Source organism: Aegilops tauschii, chromosome 5 (assembly GCF_002575655.3).
Source record: "Aegilops tauschii subsp. strangulata cultivar AL8/78 chromosome 5, Aet v6.0, whole genome shotgun sequence".
Classification (NCBI taxonomy): Eukaryota; Viridiplantae; Streptophyta; class Magnoliopsida; order Poales; family Poaceae; genus Aegilops; species Aegilops tauschii.
In genome coordinates, this window is record NC_053039.3 from 254,161,256 (window position 1) to 254,183,695 (window position 22,440).

Genomic DNA, 22,440 nt, shown 5'->3' on the forward strand with positions numbered 1-22,440 from the left:
ATATCCTTAGTCCTTTTCAGGTATTTCAGGATGTTCTTGACCGCTGTCCAGTGATCCACTAATGGATTACTTTGGTACCTCCCTGCTAAACTTTTAGCAAGGCACACATCAGGTCTGGTACACATCATTGCATATATGATAGAACCTATGGCCGAGGCATAGGGAATGACTTTCATTTTCTCTCTATCTTCTTCAGTGGTCGGGCATTGAGTCTGACTCAATTTCACACCTTGTAACACAGGCAAGAACCCTTTCTTTGACTGGTCCATTTTGAAATTCTTCAAAACTTTATCAAGGTATGTGCTTTGTGAAAGTCCAATAAGCGTCTTGATCTATCTCTATAGATCTTGATGCCCAATATATAAGCAGCTTCACCGAGGTCTTTCATTGAAAAATTCTTATTCAAGTATCCTTTTATGCTATCCAGAATTTCTGTATTATTTCCAATCAATAATATGTCATCCACATATAATAGTAGAAATGCTATAGAGCTCCCACTCACTTTCTTGTAAATACAGGTTTCTCCAAAAGTCTGTATAAAGCCATATGCTTTGATCACATTATCAAAGCGTATATTCCAACTACGAGAGGCTTGCACCAGACCATAAATGGATCGCTGGAGCTTGCACACTGATACGTCTCCAACTTATCTATAATTTTTTATTGTTCCATGCTATTATATTACCTGTTTTGGATGTTTATGGGCTTTACTTTACACTTTTATATCATTTTTGGGACTAATCTACTAACCGGAGGCCCAGCCCGAATTGCTATTTTTTTGCCTATTTCAGTGTTTCGAAGAAAAGGAATATCAAACGGAGTCCAAACGGAATGAAACCTTCGGGGGCGATCTTTTTGGAACAAACGTGATCCAGAGGACTTGGAGTGGAAGTCAAGAAACAACCGAGGCGGCCACGAGGGTGGAGGGCGCGCCCCCTGCCTCGTGGGCCCCTCGAGCGTTCACCGACCTACTTCTTCCTCCTATTTATACCCATGTACCCCGAAAACATCAGAGGAGCCCACAAAAAACTATTTCCACCGCCGTAACCTTCTGTATCCGCGAGATCCCATCTTGGAGCCTTCGCCGGCGCTCCGCCGGAGGGGGAATCGATCACGGAGGGCTTCTACATCAACACCATAGCCCTTCCGATGAGTTGTGAGTAGTTTACCACAGACCTTCGGGTCCATAGTTATTAGCTAGATGGATTCTTCTCTCTCTTTGAATCTCAATACAAAGTTCTCCTCGATCTTCTTGGAGATCTATTCGATGTAACTCTTTTTGCGGTGTGTTTGTTGAGATCCGATGAATTGTGGGTTTATGATCAAGTTTATCTATGAGAAATATTTGAATCTCCTCTGAATTCTTTTATGTGTGATTAAGTTATCTTTGCAAGTCTCTTCGAATTATCAGTTTGGTTTGGCCTACTAGATTGATCTTTCTTGCAATGGGAGAAGTGCTTAGCTTTGGGTTCAATCTTGCGGTGTCCTTTCCCAGTGACAGCAGGGGCGGCAAGGCACGTATTGTATTGTTGCCATCGAGGATAAAAAGATGGGGTTTATATCATATTGCATGAGTTTATCCCTCTACATCATGTCATCTTTCTTAATGCGTTACTCTGTTCTTTATGAACTTAATACTCTAGATGCATGATGGATAGCGGTCGATGTGTGGAGTAATAGTAGTAGATGCAGGCAGGAGTCGGTCTACTTGTCACGGACGTGATGCCTATATACATGATCATGCCTAGATAATCTCATAATTATTCGCTTTTGTATCAATTGCTCGACAGTAATTTGTTCACCCACCGTAATACTTATGCTATCTTGAGAGAAGCCACTAGTGAAACCTATGGCCCCCGGGTCTATCTTTTATCATATAAGTTTGCCATCTACTTTTATTTGCGTCTTTACTTTTCTTATCTATATGATTAAAATACCAAAAATATATTTATCTTATCATATTATCTCTATCAGATCTCACTTTCGCAAGTGGTCGTGAAGGGATTGACAACCCCTTTATTGCGTTGGTTGCGAGTTCTTGTTTGTTTGTGTAGGTGCGTGGGACTTTTGAGGAGCCTCCTACTGGATTGATACCTTGGTTCTCAAAATCTGGGGGAAATACTTACGCTACTGTGCTGCATCACCCTTTCCTCTTCAAGGAAAACCAACGCAAGCTCAAGAAGTAGCAAGAAGGATTTCTGGCGCCGTTGCCGGGGAGATCTTCGCTCAAGTCAAGGCATACCAAGTACCCATCACAAACTCATATCCCTCGCACTTACATTATTTGCCATTTGCCTCTCGTTTTCCTCTCCCCCAGTTCACCTTTGCCATTTTATTCGCCCTGTCTTTCCCAATCTCCTCTCTCTTTCGCTTGCCTTTTTGTTTGCTTGTGTGTTGGATTGCTTGTCGCCATGACGCAAGATAATACCAAATTGTGTGATTTTTCCAATACCAATAATATTGATTTCCTTAGTACTCCGATTGCTCCTCTTAATGATGCTGAGTCCTGTGAAATCAATGCTGCTTTGCTGAATCTTGTTATGAAAGATCAATTCTCCGGCCTTCCTAGTGAAGATGCCGCTACCCATCTAAACAACTTTGTTGATTTGTGTGAGATGCAAAAGAATAAAGATACGGATAATGATATTGTTAAATTGAAGTTATTTCGGTTTTCACTTAGAGATCGTGCTAAAGTTTGGTTTTCGTCTTTGCCTAAGAATAGTATTGATTCGTGGAACAGGTGCAAAGATGCTTTTATCTCTAAGTATTTTCCTCCCGCTAAGATCATCTCTCTTAGGAACGATATTATGAATTTTAAACAACTTGATCATGAGCATGTTGCCCAATCTTGGGAAAGAATGAAATTGATGATTCGCAATTGCCCTACTCATGGTTTGAATTTATGGATGATCATACAAAAATTTTATGCCGGCTTGAACTTTGCTTCTAGAAATCTTTTAGATTCGGCCGCGGGAGGCACGTTTATGGAAATCACCTTAGGAGAAGCTACCAAACTCCTTGATAATATTATGGCTAATTATTCTCAATGGCACACCGAAAGATCTACTAGTAAGAAAGTGCATGCTATAGAAGAAATTAATGTTTTGAGTGGAAAGATGGATGAACTTATGAAATTGTTTGCTACTAAGAATGCTTCTATTGATCCCAATGATATGCCTTTGTCTACTTTGATTGACAATAATAATGAATCTATGGATGTGAATTTTGTCGGTAGGAATAATTTTGGTAACAATGCTTATAGAGGAAACTTTAATCCTAGACCGTTCCCTAGTAATTCCTGTAATAATTATGGAAATTCCTACAATAATTCTTATGGTAATTTTAATAATATGCCCTCTGATTTTGAGAATAGTGTGAAAGAATTTATGATCTCTCAAAAGAATTTTAATGCCATGCTTGAAGAAAAATTGCTTAAAGTTGATGATTTGGCTAGGAACGTCAATAGACTTTCGCTTGATGTTGATTCTTTGAAACTAAGATCTACTCCTCCTAAGCATGATATCAATGAGTCCCTCAAGGCTATGGGAATTTCCATTGATGAGTGCAAAGAAAGAACCGCTAGATTGCGTGCTAAGAAAGATTGCTTTGTAAAGGCGTGTTCCTCTAGTTTCCATGAAAATAATGATGAAGATCTAAAAGTTATTGATGTGTCCCCTATTAGATCTTTGTTTTGTAATATGAATCTTAATAATGATGGGACTGGAGATGAGTCAACTTTAGTTAAAAGGCGTCCCAATGATTCGGAGTTTTTAGATCTTGATGCTAAATTTGGTAAAAGTGGGATTGGCGAGGTCAAGACCTTTAATAGCATTGAACCCACTATCTTGGATTTTAAGGAATTTAATTATGATAATTGTTCTTTAAAATATTGTATTTCCTTGTTGCAATCTTTTATGAATTCTCCTCATGCTTATAGTCAAAATAAAGCTTTTACCAAACATATTGTTGATGCCTTGATGCAATCTTATGATGAAAAACTTAATTTGGAAGTTTCTATACCTAGAAAACTTTATGATGAGTGGGAACCTACTATAAAGATTAAAATTAAAGATCATGAGTGTTATGCTTTATGTGATTTGGGTGCTAGTGTTTCCACGATTCCGAAAACTTTATGTGATATTCTAGGTTTCCATGATCTTGATGATTGCTCTTTAAATTTGCACCTTGCGGATTCCACCATAAAAAAAACCAATGGGAAGGATCAATGATGTTCTCATAATTGCAAATAGGAATTTGGTGCCCGTATATTTTATCGTTCTTGATATAGATTGCAATCTTTCATGTCCTATTATTCTTGGTAGATCTTTCCTAAGAACGATTGGTGCAATTATTGATATGAAGGAAGGGAATATTAGATTTCAATTTCCATTAAGGAAAGGCATGGAGCACTTTCCAAGAAATAAATTTAAATTACCTTATGAATCTATCATGAGAGCTACTTATGAATTGAGTGCCAAAGAGGGCACCGATTAGATCTATCCGCGCTTTTATGCCTAGCTTGGGGCGTTAAACAATAGCGCTAGTTGGGAGGCAACCCAATTTTATTTTTGTTATTTTTGTTTTTGCTTCTGTTTAGTAATAAATTTATCATCTACCTTCTGTTTAGATGTGTTTTTATGTTTTAATTAGTGTTTGTGCCAAGTTAAACCTATAGGATCTTCTTGGATGACAACTATTTGATCTTGCTGAAAATTCCAGAAACTTTCTGTTCACGAAAACAATTGTTTAAAATCACCAGAACGTGATAAAATACTGATTCCAATTGCAGTAGATCAATAAAAAAATTGTCTATGTCGTCCTATTTTGGTAGATTTTTCTGGATTCCAGAAGTTTGCGTTAGTTACAAATTACTACAGACTGTTCTGTTTTTGACAGATTCTGTTTTTCGTGTGTTGTTTGCTTATTTTGATAAATCTATGGCAAGTAAAATAGTTTATAAACCATAGAGAAGTTGGAATACAGTAGGTTTAACACTAATATAAATAAAGAATGAGTTCATTACAATACCTTGAAGTGGTGTTTTGTTTTCTTTCGCTAACGGAGCTTACGAGATTTCTGTTGAGTTTTGTGTTGTGAAGTTTTCAAGTTTTGGGTAAAGATTTGATGGATTATGGAACAAGGAGTGGCAAGAGCCTAAGCTTGGGGATGCCCATGGCACCCCAATATATTCAAGAATATCCAAAAGCCTAAGCTTGGGGATGCCCCGGGAAGGCATCCCCTCTTTTGTCTTCGTCTATCGGTAACTTTACTTGGAGCTATATTTTTATTCACCACATGATATGTGTTTTGCTTGGAGCGTCTTGTATGATATTAGTCTTTGCTTTTTAGTTTACCACAATCATCCTTGATGTACACACCTTTTGGGAGAAACCCACTTGATTGGAATTTATTAGAATACTCTATATGCTTCACTTATATCTTTTGAGCTAGATAGTTTTTGCTCTAGTGCTTCACTTATATTTTTTAAGCACGGCGGTGGCTTAATTTTGAAGAAATTGTTGATCTCTCATGCTTCACTTATATTATTTTGAGAGTCTTTTAGAACAGCATGGTATTTTCTATGGTTATAAAATTGGTCCTAGAATGATGGGCATCCAAGTTGGGTATAATAAAAACTATCATAGGAAGTGAATTGGATGCTATGATCAATTTGATGCTTGATAATTGTTTTGAGATATGGAGGTAGTAATATTAGAGTCATGCTAGTTGGGTAATTGTGAATTTAAAGAATGCTTGTGTTGAAGTTGGCAAGTCCCGTAGCCTGCACGTATGGTAAAAGTTGTGTAACAAATTTGAAACGTGAGGAGTTTTTAGATTGTGCATCCTTATGAGTGGCGGTCGGGGACGAGCGATGGTCTTTTCCTACCAATCTATCCCCCTAGGAGCATGCGCGTAGTGCTTAGGTTTTTAATGACTTGTAGATTTTTGCAATAAGTATATGAGTTCTTTATGACTAATGTTGAGTCCATGGATTATACGCACTCTTACCCTTCCACCATTGCTAGCCTCTTCGGTACCGTGCATTGCCCTTTCTCATCTTGAGAGTTGGTGCAAACTTCGCCAGTGCATCCAAACCCCGTGATATGATACGCTCTATCGCACATAAACCTCCTTATATCTTCCTCAAAACAGCCACCATACCTACCTACTATGGCATTTCCATAGCCATTCCGAGATATATTGCCATGCAACTTTCCACCGTTCCGTTCATCATCATGACACGTATCATCATTGTCATATTGCCTTGCATGATCATGTAGTTGACATCGTATTTGTGGCAAAGCCACCATGCATAATTTTTCATACATGTCACTCTTGATTCATCGCCCATCCTGGTACACCGCCGGAGGCATTCATATAAAGTCATATCTTGTTCTAGTTTTTGAGTTGTAATTCATGAGTTGTAAATAAATAGAAGTGTGATGATCATCATTACTAGAGCATTGTCCCCCCCAAAAAAGGGAGAAAGGCCAAATAAAAAAAAGGAAGGCCAAAAAAAGGGGGCAATGTTACTATCCTTTTCCACACTTGTGCTTCAAAGTAGCACCATGTTCTTCATATAGAGAGTCTCATATGTTATTACTTTCATATACTAGTGGGAATTTTCATTATAGAACTTGGCTTGTATATTCCTACGATGGGCTTCCTCAAAATGCCCTAGGTCTTCGTGAGCAAGCAAGTTGGATGCACACCCACTTAGTTTCTTTTGTTGAGCTTTCATACGTTTATAGCTATAAGTGCATCCGTTGCATGGCAATCCCTACTCCTCATGTTGACATCAATTGATGGGCATCTCCATAGCCCGTTGATTATCCTCGTCAACGTGAGACTTTCTCTTTTTTGTCTTCTCCACACAATCCCCATCATCGTAATCTATTCCACCCGTAGTGCTATGTCCATGGCTCACGCTCATGTATTGCGTGAAAGTTGAAAGAGTTTGAGATTGCTTAAGTATGAAACAATTGCTTGGCTTGTCATCGGGGGTGTGCAAGATGCGAGCATTTTGTGTGACAAAAATGAAGCATGACCTAACTATATGATTTTGTAGGGATGAACTTTCTTTAGCCATGTTATTTTGAGAAGACATGATTGCTTTGTTAGTATGCTCGAAGTATTACTATGTCTTATGTCAATATGAACTTTTATTTTGAATCATTTGGATCTGAACATTCATGCCACAATAAAGTAAATTACATTGAGAATTATGCTAGGTAGCATTCCACATCAAAAATTCTGTTTTTATCATTTACCTACTCGAGGACGAGCAGGAATTAAGCTTGGGGATGCTTGATACGTCTCCAACGTATCTATAATTTTGATTGCTCCATGCTATTATATTACCCGTTTTGGATGTTTATGGGCTTTACTTTACACTTTTATATCATTTTTGGGACTAACCTACTAACCGGAGGCCCAACCCGAATTGTTGTTTTTTTTGCCTATTTGAGTGTTTCGAAGAAAAGGAATATCAAGTGGAGTCCAAACGGAATGAAACCTTCGGGAGCGATCTTTTTGGAACAAACGTGATCCAGAGGACTTGGAGTGGAAGTCAAGAAACAAACGAGGCGGCCACGAGGGTGGAGGGCGCCCCCCCCCCTACTGGGCGCGCCCCCCGTCTCGTGGTCCCCTCGAGTGTCCACCGACCTACTTCTTCCTCCTATATATACCCATGTACCCTGAGAACATCAGAGGAGCCCACGAAAAACTATTTCCACCACTGTAACCTTCTGTATCCGCGAGATCCCATCTTGGAGCCTTCGCCGGCGCTCCGCCGGAGGGGGAATCGATCACGGAGGGCTTCTACATCAACACCATAGCCCTTCCGATGAGTTGTGAGTAGTTTACCACAGACCTTCGGGTCCATAGTTATTAGCTAGATGGCTTCTTCTCTCTCTTTGAATCTCAATACAAAGTTCTCCTCGATCTTCTTGGAGATCTATTCGATGTAACTCTTTTTGTGGTGTGTTTGTCGAGATCCGATGAATTGTGGGTTTATGATCAAGTTTATCTATGAGAAATATTTGAATCTCCTCTGAATTCTTTTATGTGTGATTAAGTTATCTTTGCAAGTCTCTTCGAATTATCAGTTTGGTTTGGCCTACTAGATTGATCTTTCTTGCAATGGGAGAAGTGCTTAGCTTTGGGTTCACTCTTGCGGTGTCCTTTCCGAGTGACAGCAGGGGCAGCAAGGCATGTACTGTATTGTTGCCATCGAGGATAAAAATATGGGGTTTATATCATATTGCATGAGTTTATCCCTCTACATCATGTCATCTTTCTTAATGCGTCACTCTGTTCTTTATGAACTTAATACTCTAGATGCATGCTGGATAGCGGTCGATGTGTGGAGTAATAGTAGTAGATGCAGGCAGGAGTCGGTCTACTTGTCACGGACGTGATGCCTATATACATGATCATGCCTAGATAATCTCATAATTATTCGCTTTTCTATCAATTGCTCGACAGTAATTTGTTCACCCACCGTAATACTTATGCTATCTTGAGAGAAGCCACTAGTGAAACCTATGGCCCCCGGGTCTATCTTTTATCATATAAGTTTGCCATCTACTTTTATTTGCATCTTTACTTTTCTTATCTATATCATAAAAATACCAAAAATATATTTATCTTATCATATTATCTCTATCAGATCTCACTTTCGCAAGTGGCCGTGAAGGGATTGACAACCCCTTTATTGCGCTGGTTGCGAGTTCTTGTTTGTTTGTGTAGGTGCGTGGGACTTTTGAGGAGCCTCCTACTGGATTGATACCTTGGTTCTCAAAAACTGAGGGAAATACTTACGCTACTGTGATGCATCACCCTTTCCTCTTCAAGGAAAACCAACGCAAGCTCAAGAAGTAGCACACACTTTGTTAGCACCTTTAGGATCGACAAAACCTTCTGGTTGCATCATATACAACTCTTCTTTAAGAAATCCATTAAGGAATGCGGTTTTGACATCCATTTGCCAAATTTCATAATCATAAAATGCGGCAATTGCTAACATGATTCAGACAGACTTAAGCATCGCTACTGGTGAGAAAGTCTCATCATAGTCAAATCCTTGAACTTGTCGAAAACCTTTCGTAACAAGTCGAGCTTTGTAGACAGTAACATTACTGTCAGCGTCAGTCTTCTTCTTGAAGATCCATTTATTTTGTGTGGCTTGCCAATCATCTGGCAAGTCAACCAAAGTCCACACTTTGTTCTCATACATGGATCCCATCTCAGATTTCATGGCCTCAAGCTATTTCGCGGAATCTGGGCTCATCATCGCTTCCTCATAGTTCGTAGGTTCGTCATGGTCTAGTAAGATGACTTCCAGAACAGGATTACCATACCACTCTGGTGCGGACCATACTCTGGTTGACCTACGAGGTTTGGTAGTAACTTGATCTGAAGTTTCATGATCATCATCATTAACTTCCTCACTAATTGGTGTAGGCATCACTGGAACTGATTTCTGTGATGAACCATTTTCCAATTCGAGAGAAGGTACAACTACCTCATCAAGTTCTACTTTCCGCCCACTCACTTCTTTCGAGAGAATCTCCTTCTCTAGAAAGGATCCATTCTTAGCAATGAATATCTTGCCTTCGGATCTGTGATAGAAGGAGTACTCAACAGTTTCTTTTGGGTATCCTATTAAGACACATTTCTTCGATTTGGGTTTGAGCTTATCAGGTTGAAGCTTTTTCACATAAGCATCGCAGCCCCAAACTTTAAGAAACGACAGCTTAGGTTTCTTTCCAAACCACAGTTCATATGGTGTCGTCTCAAAGGATTTAGATGGTGCCCTATTTAACGTGAATGCAGCCGTCTCTAAAGCATATCCCCCAAAACAATAGTGGTAAATCGGTAAGAGACATCATAGATCGTACCATATCTAATAAAGTACGATTACGACGTTCGGACACACCATTACTCTATGGTGTTCCAGGTGGCGTGAGTTGCGAAACTATTCCACATTGTTTCAAATGAAGACCAAACTCGTAACTCAAATATTCTCCTCTGCGATCAGATCGTAGAAACTTTATTTTCTTGTTGCGATTATTTTCCACTTCACTCTGAAATTCTTTGAACTTTTCAAATGTTTCAGACTTATGTTTCATTAAGTAGATATACCCATATCTGCTCAAATCATCTGTGAAGTTCATAAAATAATGATACCCGCCGCAAGCCTCGGCACTCATCGGACCGCATACATCAGTATGTATTATTTCCAATAAGTCAGTTGCTCGCTCCATTGTTCCGGAGAACGGAGTTTTAGTCATCATGCCCATGAGGCATGGTTCATAAGTATCAAGTGATTCACAATCAAGTGATTCCAAAAGCCCGTCACCATGGAGTTTCTTCATGCGCTTTGCACCAATATGACCTAAACGACAGTGCCACAAATAAGTTGCACTATCGTTATTAACTTTGCATCTTTTGGCTTCAATATTATGAATATGTGTATCACTATGATCGAGATTCAACAAAAATATACCACTCATCAAGGGTGCATGACCATAAAAGATATTACTCATATAAATGGAACAACCATTATTCTCTGATTTAAATGAATAACCGTCTCGCATCAAACAAGATCCGGATATAATGTTCATGCTCAACGATGGCACCAAATAACAATTATTCAGGTCTAAAACTAATCCCGAAGGTAGATGTAGAGGAAGCGTGCCGACGGCGATCACAACGACCTTTGAACCATTTCCGACGTGCATCGTCACCTCATCCTTAGCCAATCTTCGTTTAATTCGTAGCCCCTGTTTGGAGTTGCAAATAAGAGCAACAGAACCAGTATCAAATACCTAGGTGCTACTATGAGCATTAGTAAGGTACACATCAATAACATGTATATCAAATATACCTTTCACTTTGCCATCCTTCTTATCCGCCAAATACTTGGGGCAGTTCCGCTTCCAATGACCAGCCCTTTTGCAGTAGAAGCACTCAGTTTCAGGCTTAGGTCCATGTGACGCCCGGATAATTATGCTACAATAAACCTACGCTAATGATGCCACGTCACCTCTGTTAGTGTTGATAATCTCGCGTTAGTTCAAAACCGGATCAAAATTCAAATTCAAAATATGGCAAACAACAAAAGTTTTCAAAAATTAAAACTAAAATGTTCGGGTTGTTTCAAATAAATCGTAAGCAATTATGGTGGAGAGACCAAGCTTTGATAAAATGTTTAAAGGCTCTAAAGTAATTAAAACAACAGCTATAACAATTAATTAAATGCCTTTTACCATTTATAAAATATCAAACTATTTTAGTTAGGAGTGAAACTTTTTGTGGCAGTGGGTTAAACCATAACACTAATTTAGAAACTATTTTCCTTATTTATAAAACTAAGATAAATAGAAAACAAAATAGAAAACTACTAAAAAGAAAATAAATAAATAAAAAGTAGAAGAATAGAACCCCCCACTGGGCCAACCGGCCCAGCTGCTAGCCAGGCCGCCCACCAGGCCGGCCCACCCCTGCCCTACACCTAAGCACACCACACCCGAAACCCTAGCCCCCGCACCCACTCCCCACTCCCCACTCGCCCTCCCCCACGTTCACTCCCCTCTCCCCTCGATCTGGATCGGGGAGGGCTCGACCCCGCCGCCGCTGCCTCACCTCGCCCCCGGGCTCGACCCCGCCGCCGCTGCCTCACCTCGCCCCCGAATCGCCCCCGTCGCCGCGACGACCGCGTCGCCCGTCGCCAGCACCACCTCGCTGAAGCCCCTCGCCTCCTCATCTCCTCGTCGTCCCGAGCCGAGGCCGCCGTTCCGGCGCCGCGCCCTCGACCCCGTCACCCTGCCGCACTCGTCGCCGGCGACCCGAACGCCGCCCCTTCCTCGTCCCCCTCTCCGAGCCCGCTGCCCAGGCCCCACGAACGCCGGTGAGGCCCCCGGCCTCTTCTCTCCCCTCGTCCCCGTACGCGCTCGCACGCCCCTGACCATCGCCTGTACGCGCACCGACTGCGCTCACCGCGGCCTCGCCTCGCCCGGCGTGCCGTCGCGTGCGCCCACAGCCGCCCGCCCGCGGTGGCCTCGCACGCCGTCCGTTTGCCCCGCACCCTCGCCCCCGCACGCGCCCGTGGCCGCGCGTGGCCGCCGCTCCCCGTGCCCCGCTCCGGTGCCGCCCGCGCCGCCGCGGATGCGCCGCACCGGCCGCGTCCCGCGCCCGCTGGCCTTCGCCGCGCCTGACTCCGGCCGCCCCTGGCCACTGGCACCCCCCCTCCCCTTGCTCCGGCGCCCTGCTGTGGCCGCCGGCGCCCAATCGGGTGCGCCCCTGCCGGCCACGCCCGCAGCGCCCATTCGGGCGCCCGCACGCCCATGTGCCCGCTTAGGCCCCAGGTGCCACTGACCCCTGGGCCCGGACCCCTCTGGGCCACTGCCGAACGGGGCCCACGCCCCAGAACGAATAATAGAAATAATAATTAATTAATAGGAATTAAAAAAATAAATAAATAAAGAAAATAAAAATAAAATAATTTTAATTAATTAATTAATTAAACTAAATTAATTAAGTTAATTAATCCTGTTTAAACTAATCTAATTAGTTACTTAATTTAATTAAACAGTAATTAATTAGTTAACCCTAATTACCCTAATCAGTCAATGACAGGTGGGTCCCGCACGTCAGTTTGACCCAGTCAACCCCTGTTGACTGCTGACGTCAGCATGACATCATGCTGATGTCATAAATCCATTTTCGAATTAAGTTAAATAATTAATTAAATTCCAGAAATTAATAAAATCTTTAGAAAATCATATCTTTTAATCCGTAACTCGGATTAAAATATTTTCAACATGAAAGTTGCTCAGAACGACGAGACGAATCCGGATACGCAGCCCGTTCGTCCACCACACCTCCCTAACCTATCGAACACGCAACTTTCCCCCTCCGGTCTGTCTGTCCGAAAACACGAAACATCGGGAATACTTTCCCGGATGTTCCCTCCTTCGCCGGTACCACCTTCTGTCGCGTTAGGGCACACCTAACACTGCTCATTGTCATGTCACGCATCGTCATGCTTATGTTTGCATTTTATTTACTGTTTTTCCCCCTCTTCTCTCCGGTAGACTACGAGACCGACACTGCTGCTGCCCAGTTCGACTACGGAGTTGACGACCCCTCCTACTTGCCAGAGCAACCAGGCAAGCCCCCCCTTGATCACCAGATATCGCCTAGTCTTCTCTATACTGCTTGCATTAGAGTAGTGTAGCATGTTACTGCTTTCCGTTAATCCTGTACTGATGCATAGCCTGCCCTTGCTTCTACTGTTGATACCTTTACCTGCAATCCTACTGCTTAGTATAGGATGCTAGTGTTCCATCAGTGGCCCTACACTCTTGTCCGTCTGCCATGCTATACTACTGGGCCGTGATCACTTCGGGAGGTGATCACGGGTATATACTATATACTTTATATACATGACACATGTGGTGACTAAAGTCGGGTCGGCTCGTTGAGTACCCGCAAGTGATGCTGATGAGGGGGCTGAAAGGACAGGTGGCTCCATCCCGGTAGAGGTGGGCCTGGGTTCCTGACGGCCCCCGACTGTTACTTTGTGGCGGAGCGACGGGGCAGGTTGAGACCGCCTAGGTGAGAGGTGGGCCTGGCCCTGGTCGGCGTTCGCGGATAAATAACACGCTTAACGAGTTCTGGGTATTTGATCTGAGTCTGGCCATTTGGTCTATACGCACTAACCATCTACGCGGGAGTAGTTATGGGTATCCCGACGTCGTGGTATGAGCCGAAGCCTTGGTGACGTCAGCGACTGAGTGGCGCGCGCCGGATTGGACTGGAACGCCACTAGGCTAGGTCTGCTTCCGGCCGCGTACGCAACGTGCAGGTGTGCATAGGGCGATGGGCCCAGACCCCTACACGCATAGGGTTAGACCGGCGTGTTGACCTCTCTGTTGTGCTTAGGTGGGGCTGCGACGCGTTGATCTTACGAGGCCGGGCATGACCCAGGAAAGTGTGTCCGGCCAAATGGGATCGAGCGTGTTGGGTTATGTGGTGCACCCCTGCAGGGAAGTTTATCTATTCGAATAGCCGTGTCCCTCGGTAAAAGGACGACCCAGAGTTGTACCTTGACCTTATGACAACTAGAACCGGATACTGAATAAAATACACCCTTCCAAGTGCCAGATACAACCCGGTGATCGCTCTCTAACAGGGTGACGAGGAGGGGATCGCCGGGTAGGATTATGCTATGCGATGCTACTTGGAGGACTTCAATCTACTCTCTTCTACATGCTGCAAGATGGAGATGACCAGAAGCGTAGTCTTCGACAGGACTAGCTATCCCCCTCTTATTCTGGCATTCTGCAGTTCAGTCCACTGATATGCCCCTTTACACATATACCCATGCATATGTAGTGTAGCTCCTTGCTTGCGGTACTTTGGATGAGTACTCACGGTTGCTTTTCTCCCTCTTTTCCCCTTTCTATACCGGATCGTCGCAACCAGATGCTGGAGTCCAGGAGCTAGAGATCCCGAGGATGATTCTACATGGAGTTCGGCTTCGAGGAGTAGTTAGGAGGTCCCAGGCAGGAGGCCTTGCCTTTTCGATCGTTGCTACTTTTGTGCTAGCCTTCTTAAGGCAAACTTGTTTAACTTATGTCTGTACTCAGATATTATTGCTTCCGCTGACTCGTCTATGATCGAGCACTTGTATTCGAGCCCTCGAGGCCCCTGGCTTGTATTATGATGCTTGTATGGCTTATTTATGTTTTAGAGTTGTGTTGTGATATCTTCTCGTGAGTCCCTGATCTTGATCGTACACATTTGCGTGCATGATTAGTGTACGGTCAAATCGGGGGCGTCACAGTCCAGACTTGGGCTTCTTCCCAGGAGTAGCAACTTGCTTGCTATTCTTCTTGAAGTTCCCCTTCTTCCCTTTGCCCTTTTCTTGAAACTAGTGGTCTTGTTAACCATCAACACTTGATGCTCCTTCTTGATTTCTACCTCCGCAGCCTTAAGCATCGTGAAGAGCTCGGGAATTGTCTTTTCCATCCCTTGCATATTATAGTTCATCACGAAGCCTTTATAGCTTGGTGGTAGTGATTGAAGAACTCTGTCAATGACACTATCATCAGGAAGATTAACTCCCAGCTGAGTCAAGTGGTTATGGTACCCAGACATTCTGAGTATGTGTTCACTAACAGAACTGTTATCCTCCATCTTGCAGCTATAAAACTTGTTGGAGACTTCATATCTCTCAACTCGGGCATTTGCTTGAAATATTAACTTCAACTCTTGGAACATCTCATATGCTTCATGACGTTCAAAACGTCTTTGTAGTCCCGATTCTAAGCCGTAAGGCATGGCACACTAAACTATTCAGTAGTCATCAACTTTAGTTTGCCAGACGTTCATAACTTCTGGGGTTGCTCCTGCAGTGGGCCTTGCACCTAGCGGTGCTTCCAGGACGTAATTCTTCTGTGCAGCAATGAGGATAATCCTCAAGTTACCGACCCAGTCCGTGTAGTTGCTACCATCATCTTTCAACTTAGCTTTCTCTAGGAACACATTAAAATTCAAGGGAACGGTAACACGAGCCATTGATCTACAACAACATAGATATGCAAAAACTATCAGGACTAAGTTCATGATAAATTTAAGTTCAATTAATCATATTACTAAAGAACTCCCACTTAGATAGACATCCCTCTAGTCATGTAAATGATCATATGATCCATATCAACTAAACCATGTCCGATCATCACGTGAGATGGAGTAGTTTTCAATGGTGAACAACTCTATGTTGATCATATCTACTATATGATTCACATTCTACCTTTCGGTCTCAGTGTTCCGAGGCCATATCTGCATATGCTAGGCTCGTCAAGTTTAACCTGAGTATTCTGCACGTGCAAAACTGTCTTACACCCGTTGTATGTGAATGTAGAGCTTATCACACCCGATCATCATGTGGTGTCTCGGCACGACGAACTGTAGCAAGGGTGCATACTCAGGGAGAACACCTATACCTTGAAATTTAGTGAGGGATCATCTTATAATGCTACCGCCGTACTAAGCAAAATAGGAAGCATAACAAATAAACATCACATGCAATCAAAATATGTGGCATGATATGGCCATCATCATCTTGTGCCTTTGATCTCCATCTCCAAAGCACCGTCATGATCTCCATCATCACCGGCTAAACACCTTGATCTCCATCGTAGTGTCGTGGCCATCTCGCCAACTATTGCTTCTACAACTATCACTACCGCATAGTGATAAAGTAAAGCAATTACATGGCAATTGCATTTCATACAATAAAGCGACAACCATAAGGCTCCTGCCAGATGCCGATAACTTTTACAAAACATGATAATCTCATACAATAACTTATATCACATCATGTCTTGAGCATATCACATCACAAAATGCCCTGCAAAAACAAGTTAGACGTCCTCTACTTTGTTGTTGCAAGTTTTACGTGGCTGCTACGGGCTTCTAGTAAGAACCGTTCTTACCTACGCATCAAAACCACAACGATTTTTCGTCAAGTGTGCTGTTTTAACCTTCAACAAGGACCGGCCGTAGTCAAATTTGATTCAACTGAAGTTGGAGAAACAGACACCTGCCAGCCACCTGTGTGCAAAAACACGTCGGTAGAACCGGTCTCAGGAACGTGGTCATGTAATGTTGGTCCGGGCCGCTTCATCCAACAATACCGCCGAATCAAAATAAGACATTGGTGGTAAGCAATATGACTATTATCGCCCACAACTCTTTGTGTTCTACTCGTGCATATCATCTATGCATAGACCTGGCTCGGATGCCACTGTTGGGGAACGTAGCATGCAATTTCAAAAAAAAAATCCTATGATCACGCAAGATCTATCTAGGAGATGCATAGCAACGAGAGGGGAAGAGTGTGTCCACGTACCCTCATAGACCGAAAGAGGAAGCGTTATGTTAACGCAGTTGATGTAGTCGAACGTCTTCGCGATCCAACAGATCTAGTACCGAATGTACGACACCTACGAGTTCAGCACACGTTCAGCTCGATGACGTCCCTTGAACTCTTGATCCAACACAGGGTCGAGGGAGAGTTTCGTCAGCACGATGGCGTGGTGACAGTGATGGTGATGTGATCCGCGCAGGGCTTCGCCTAAGCACTACGACGCTATGACCGGAGGAGTAAACTGTGGAGGGGGCACCGCACACGGCTAAGAGAACAACTGTTGTGCCTTGGGGTGCCCCCTTGCCCCCGTATATAAAGGAGGGGAGGAAGAGGCGGCCGGCCAAGAGGGGCGCGCCATGGGGGGAGTCCTACTAGGACTCCACTCCTAGTAGGATCCCCCCCTTTTCCTTTCTCATCGGAGGGGGAAAAGGAAGGAGAGGGAGAGGGAGAGGGAAAGGGGGCCGCACCCCCTCCTGCTTGTCCTATTCGGACACCCTTCAAGGGGGTGCACCACCCCTTGCGGGCTCCCCTCTCTCTCCAATAAGGCTCATGTAGGCCCAATACTTCCCCGGGGGCTTCCGGTAACCCCTCGGTACTCCGAAATATACCCGAACCATTCGGAAACCATTCTGGTGTCCGAATATCATTGTCCAGTATATCAATCTTTACCTCTCGACCATTTCGAGACTCCTCGTCATGCCCGTGATCTCATCCGGGACTCCGAACAAACTTCGGTCACCAAAACACATAACTCATAATACAAATTGTCATCGAACGTTAAGCGTGCGGACCCTAAGGGTTCGAGAACTATGCAGACATGACCGAGACACATCTCCGATCAATAACCAATAGCGGAACCTGGATGCTCATATTGGTTCCTACATATTCTACGAAGATCTTTATCGGTCAAACCGCAATAACAACATACGTTATTCCCTTTGTCATTGGTATGTTACTTGCCTAAGATTCTATCGTCGGTATCATTATACCTAGTTCAATCTCGGTACCGGCAAGCTCTCTTTACTCGTTCTGTAATGCATAATCCCATAACTAACTCATTAGTCACATTGCTTGCAAGGCTTATAGTGATGTGCATTACCGAGAGGGCCCAAAGATACCTCTCCGATACTCGGAGTGACAAATCCTAATCTCGATCTATGCCAACCCGACAAACACCTTTGGAGACACCTTTAGAGCATCTTTATAATCACCCATTTATGTTGTGACGTTTGATAGCACACAAGGTGTTCCTCTGGTATTCGGGAGTTGCATAATCTCATAGTCAGAGGAATATCTATTAGTCATGAAGAAAGCAATAGCAATAAAACTTAATGATCATTATGCTAAGCTAACGGATGGGTCTTGTCCATCACACTATTCTCTAATGATGTGATCCCATTCATCAAAAAATGACACATGTCTATGGTTTGGAAACTTAACCATCTTTGATTAATGAGCTAGTCAAGTAGAGGCATACCAGGGACACTCTGTTTTGTCTATGTATTCACACATGTACTAAGTTTCCGGTTAATACAATTATAGCATGAATAATAAACATTTATCATGATATAAGGAAATATAAATAACAACTTTATTATTGCCTCTAGGGCATATTTCCTTCATTATCTATGTTGGGAAGCTTCCGGTGCCTATTGGGAGAAATGTCACATCAGATTTCCAACTGCAACTTCCCACCTAGACTTAATTAATTCTAGAAGGTTCTAGCACGTTTTAAGGGATGAGTAAGATGGTGTGTGAAGTCAGTTTACATGCAAGACAAACGGTGCATCCTTGAGTCAAATGTTATGCAAGTTCTCGTGCAAGCTGTCCATGTATTAATTACAGCGTGAGGCTGATCAACAAGTTTGCTCCTACTATAGCTTGGGACTCAAGAATAAGTCCATCATTTTGAGTTATTTTCACACCTAGCCAATATGTTCCTCTAGTATAAGTACTCCCCAACTATTCCATGTGAAGGGGGTGAGATTTCTGATTTTATGTTTGTAGACAGCCAGTGAGGTTGTGTTGTGATGTGAGCACTAGTCTCGCTGAGTTTTAGCTCGTGTGTGGATTAAAGGGCCTGTACTAAATTCATATAGGATCTTTGTGATTTTATCTAGGTTCACAAGTTCCATGGTTTTCATTGCAACCTTGTAAACCAAGCTAGTTATCCGCTATAATAGATTTGAGTACTTTCAGCTATTCTTTGACACTTGAATGAGATAATTGCTTCTTCTTGTGAGTTGTTTGGTACCATGAAAGATTGTTCAAGCGGCTCCCACACCATCTTGGCATCAGAGCTATAGGTTGTTCACGGTGCTATTTTATCTCTCACTAATTTTGTTCTCGAGAAGCTTCCATGGGTTCGAGGAGGTCTAGTAGTGTTTATGGTGGCATGGAGGTGGGAGCCTCGTGGTCGAGGAACTGGCATTTCCGATGTATGATCCTATCTCGCAGCCCGCCTATGTGTTGGCATTGGAGGATACACGAGAATATGTTTTAAAGAAGGTGGAGAAGCGCATATCAGTTATGGAGACCAACTTTGGTATGAGAATCGACTCCCTCACCGAGGTACTCCATCGAGATAGGCTTGATGCATGAGGTCGACATCGACAACTCCCTGGATAGCAGGGCTAATGCAACCTGTAGGAGGGGAATGCATAGCACATACGCGTGTCGGTGATGCCCATAGCTACTATGCCTCACTACCTCGGCGTGCTCGTCACGACCAACAAGGTGCTATTTGGGTGCCACCGTCTGATAGCAAGTAACCAAAGTAACTAGGCGCAACAAAGTGGCCCAATTATTACAAAGGACAAGCCAAAAGTACTTCCTATATTAAGCAAAGCATTCTCGAGGACACATGGGAATTTCGTCTAGTCACGTTCATCATGTTTAGGTTATTCGCGTTCACTACTTTGATAAATTGTTATGTGGGTGGACCAGTGCTAGGGTGTTGTTCTTACTTGAATAAACAACCCTCTTAAGATTACCCCCTCTCGCAAACATCCTCAACTACGAAAGAAGAATTAAGATAAATCTAACCATAACATGAAACATATGGATCCAAATCGGTCCCTTACGAAATAGCGCATTAACTAGGGTTTAAACTTCTGTCACTCTCGCAAACCATCATCTACTTACTACTCCACAATGCCTTCCCCTAGGCCCAAGCATGGTAATGTGTCGTGTAGTCGACGTTCACACAACACCACTAGAGGAAGACCAACGCATACACTTCATCAAAATACTGAATGAATACCAACTTCACATGAGAACTTATAACAAGACTTCTCCCATGTCCTCAAGAACAAAAGGGACTACTCACAAATCATATTCATGTTCATGATCAGAGGAGAATAATATGTGATTAACAATCTGAACATATGATTTTCCACCAAATAAACCAACTAGCATCATTTACAAGATGTAATCAACACTACTAGCAACCCACAGGTACCAATATGAGGTTTTGAGACAAAGATTGAATATAATAGATGAAATAGGGTTTGAGATGAGATGATGCTAGTGAAGATGTTGATGGAGATGAGTCCTCCCATGACGAGAGGAACATTGTTGATGACGAAGGCTTCGATTTCCTTGGGGAAGTATCCCCGACGGAATCGCTCCGCCGAAGAGCAAAACTGCTCCTGCCGAGGTTCTGCCTCAAGACAGCGGTGCTTCATCTGGAAAGTCTTCTCTTGATTTGTTTTCTAGGGCAAATGGCATCATATAGAGAAAGAAGGGCCCCTGAGGCCTGCTGGTAGGACCACAAGCTCACATGGCGCTCCCCGGGGGAGCACCACCTTAGCTTGTAGCTCACTGGTGGGGACCCTCTTGGTGATTCTTCTTCCAATATTTTTATTTATTCTAAAATAAATCTCAATAAATTTTCAGGTGATTTGGAGCTCTGGAGAATCACTACTAGGGAAAAGCCTAGCAGCAGCACGGGTTTTTGGCCTATCAGTAGCGCGGGACGATGCGCTACTGATAAGGCACTACAGCTAACGTGTAGCATTAGCGCCTGTCGTCCCACGCTACTGCTATACATGGATAGCTGTAGCGCGCTTCAGTGAAGAGCGTTGCTGATATTATCTGCAGCGCTTTTTATAGGGAAGCGCTACTGGTAAGGCGGCGCTACTGCTAACTTTTTTCCCCTCGCTACTACTAGTTTTATTATTTTTTTCCTGCATATTTGTTTTGTATTTGAATAGGCTTTATACAATAATCTTTAGCATATCATACACATACAAATGTAATCATAGCATATACATACAACTAGTCTCATCAAATCATGTCATCATCATAATCATCATCCAACACAAAGTGGTCTCTCGTCATCATCTCAAAAATAGCGATACAAGTCTCAATTACTTGCAAATACATCGTCATCCATCTAAACAATGATATACGTGAGAAGAGCTATCACTTTGAGTGAGAGCGGAACTATGCAGTACATGAGTTCGTATCCCTCTCTCGCATTAGCGTGAACCTAAACTAACTACTGCCTGTCGCTCGGAAACCGGAAACCGGTACACCTGGGCATGACACTCCGGCCAATCGTCGTATATATACTCCTGGCGTAGCACTTCTTCGCCATCGATGATCTATGCACCTGCATCGTCACATGAGTCGATGATATGCAACATATATAGTTGAGCAACAGAAAGAGACAGACTTGGCAAAAATAGAAACAACATATCATAAGCATAAATAACAAAGTTCATCATACCCAAAATACCCTAACTAGAGTGATCTTCGCTAGTCGAGGAGGAGGACGGTTTAATTACATCACAAATAAAGTTTCGCCGTGCATAACTCAAAGTTTTGTCATACAGAAAGTATGGACTAAACGGACACATTGTCATACATCGACAATCACTCCAACATGTCGTGCCATCCATCGATGTCAGGGAGATAGTCCCCGAGCTTAGTGAAAGGCTTCATGTCGAGACGCTAAGAGGCTACCCATGTTCGGACGTCTTCCCGCGACATTTGTCCTTCTTTGTAGAACATCCCTGTTTTTCCGATGACCTCCTTCATCATGATTTGGGCAAGTTCACGCTGGATGTGATAGAACTCAGCTCGAAGTCGATGATCCTCGATATCTCCTACGTTCTTTGCCCATTGCAGAATATGGGCATCGCCGGATGTAGGTGACATGCGAAGGTTCTGGTGATCACGTCTGTACTCCAGCATGTGGTGTAGGACATAGAATCCATCATTAAGAGAATCACTCGGTTGCTGGATGCAGCAGAAGTCGGTCTTATGGCCGAAGGCGAGCCTGCCGCCCCTTCTCTTCTTGTCCTTGACCTCTCCACCCCGTGCTTGGTAGTAAAACATAGCACTGTTGAGACCATCCTTGATGTGGGTGTAATCCTTTTTGTGAATGTTCTTCGACGAGTCCAAGTAAAAAGCATGGGAGTATCGGGGGTAGAGGATGATGAGGACGGCGCGCCCGCCGCTGCGCAAAATAAGTACAGCTCAAATTAATTAGC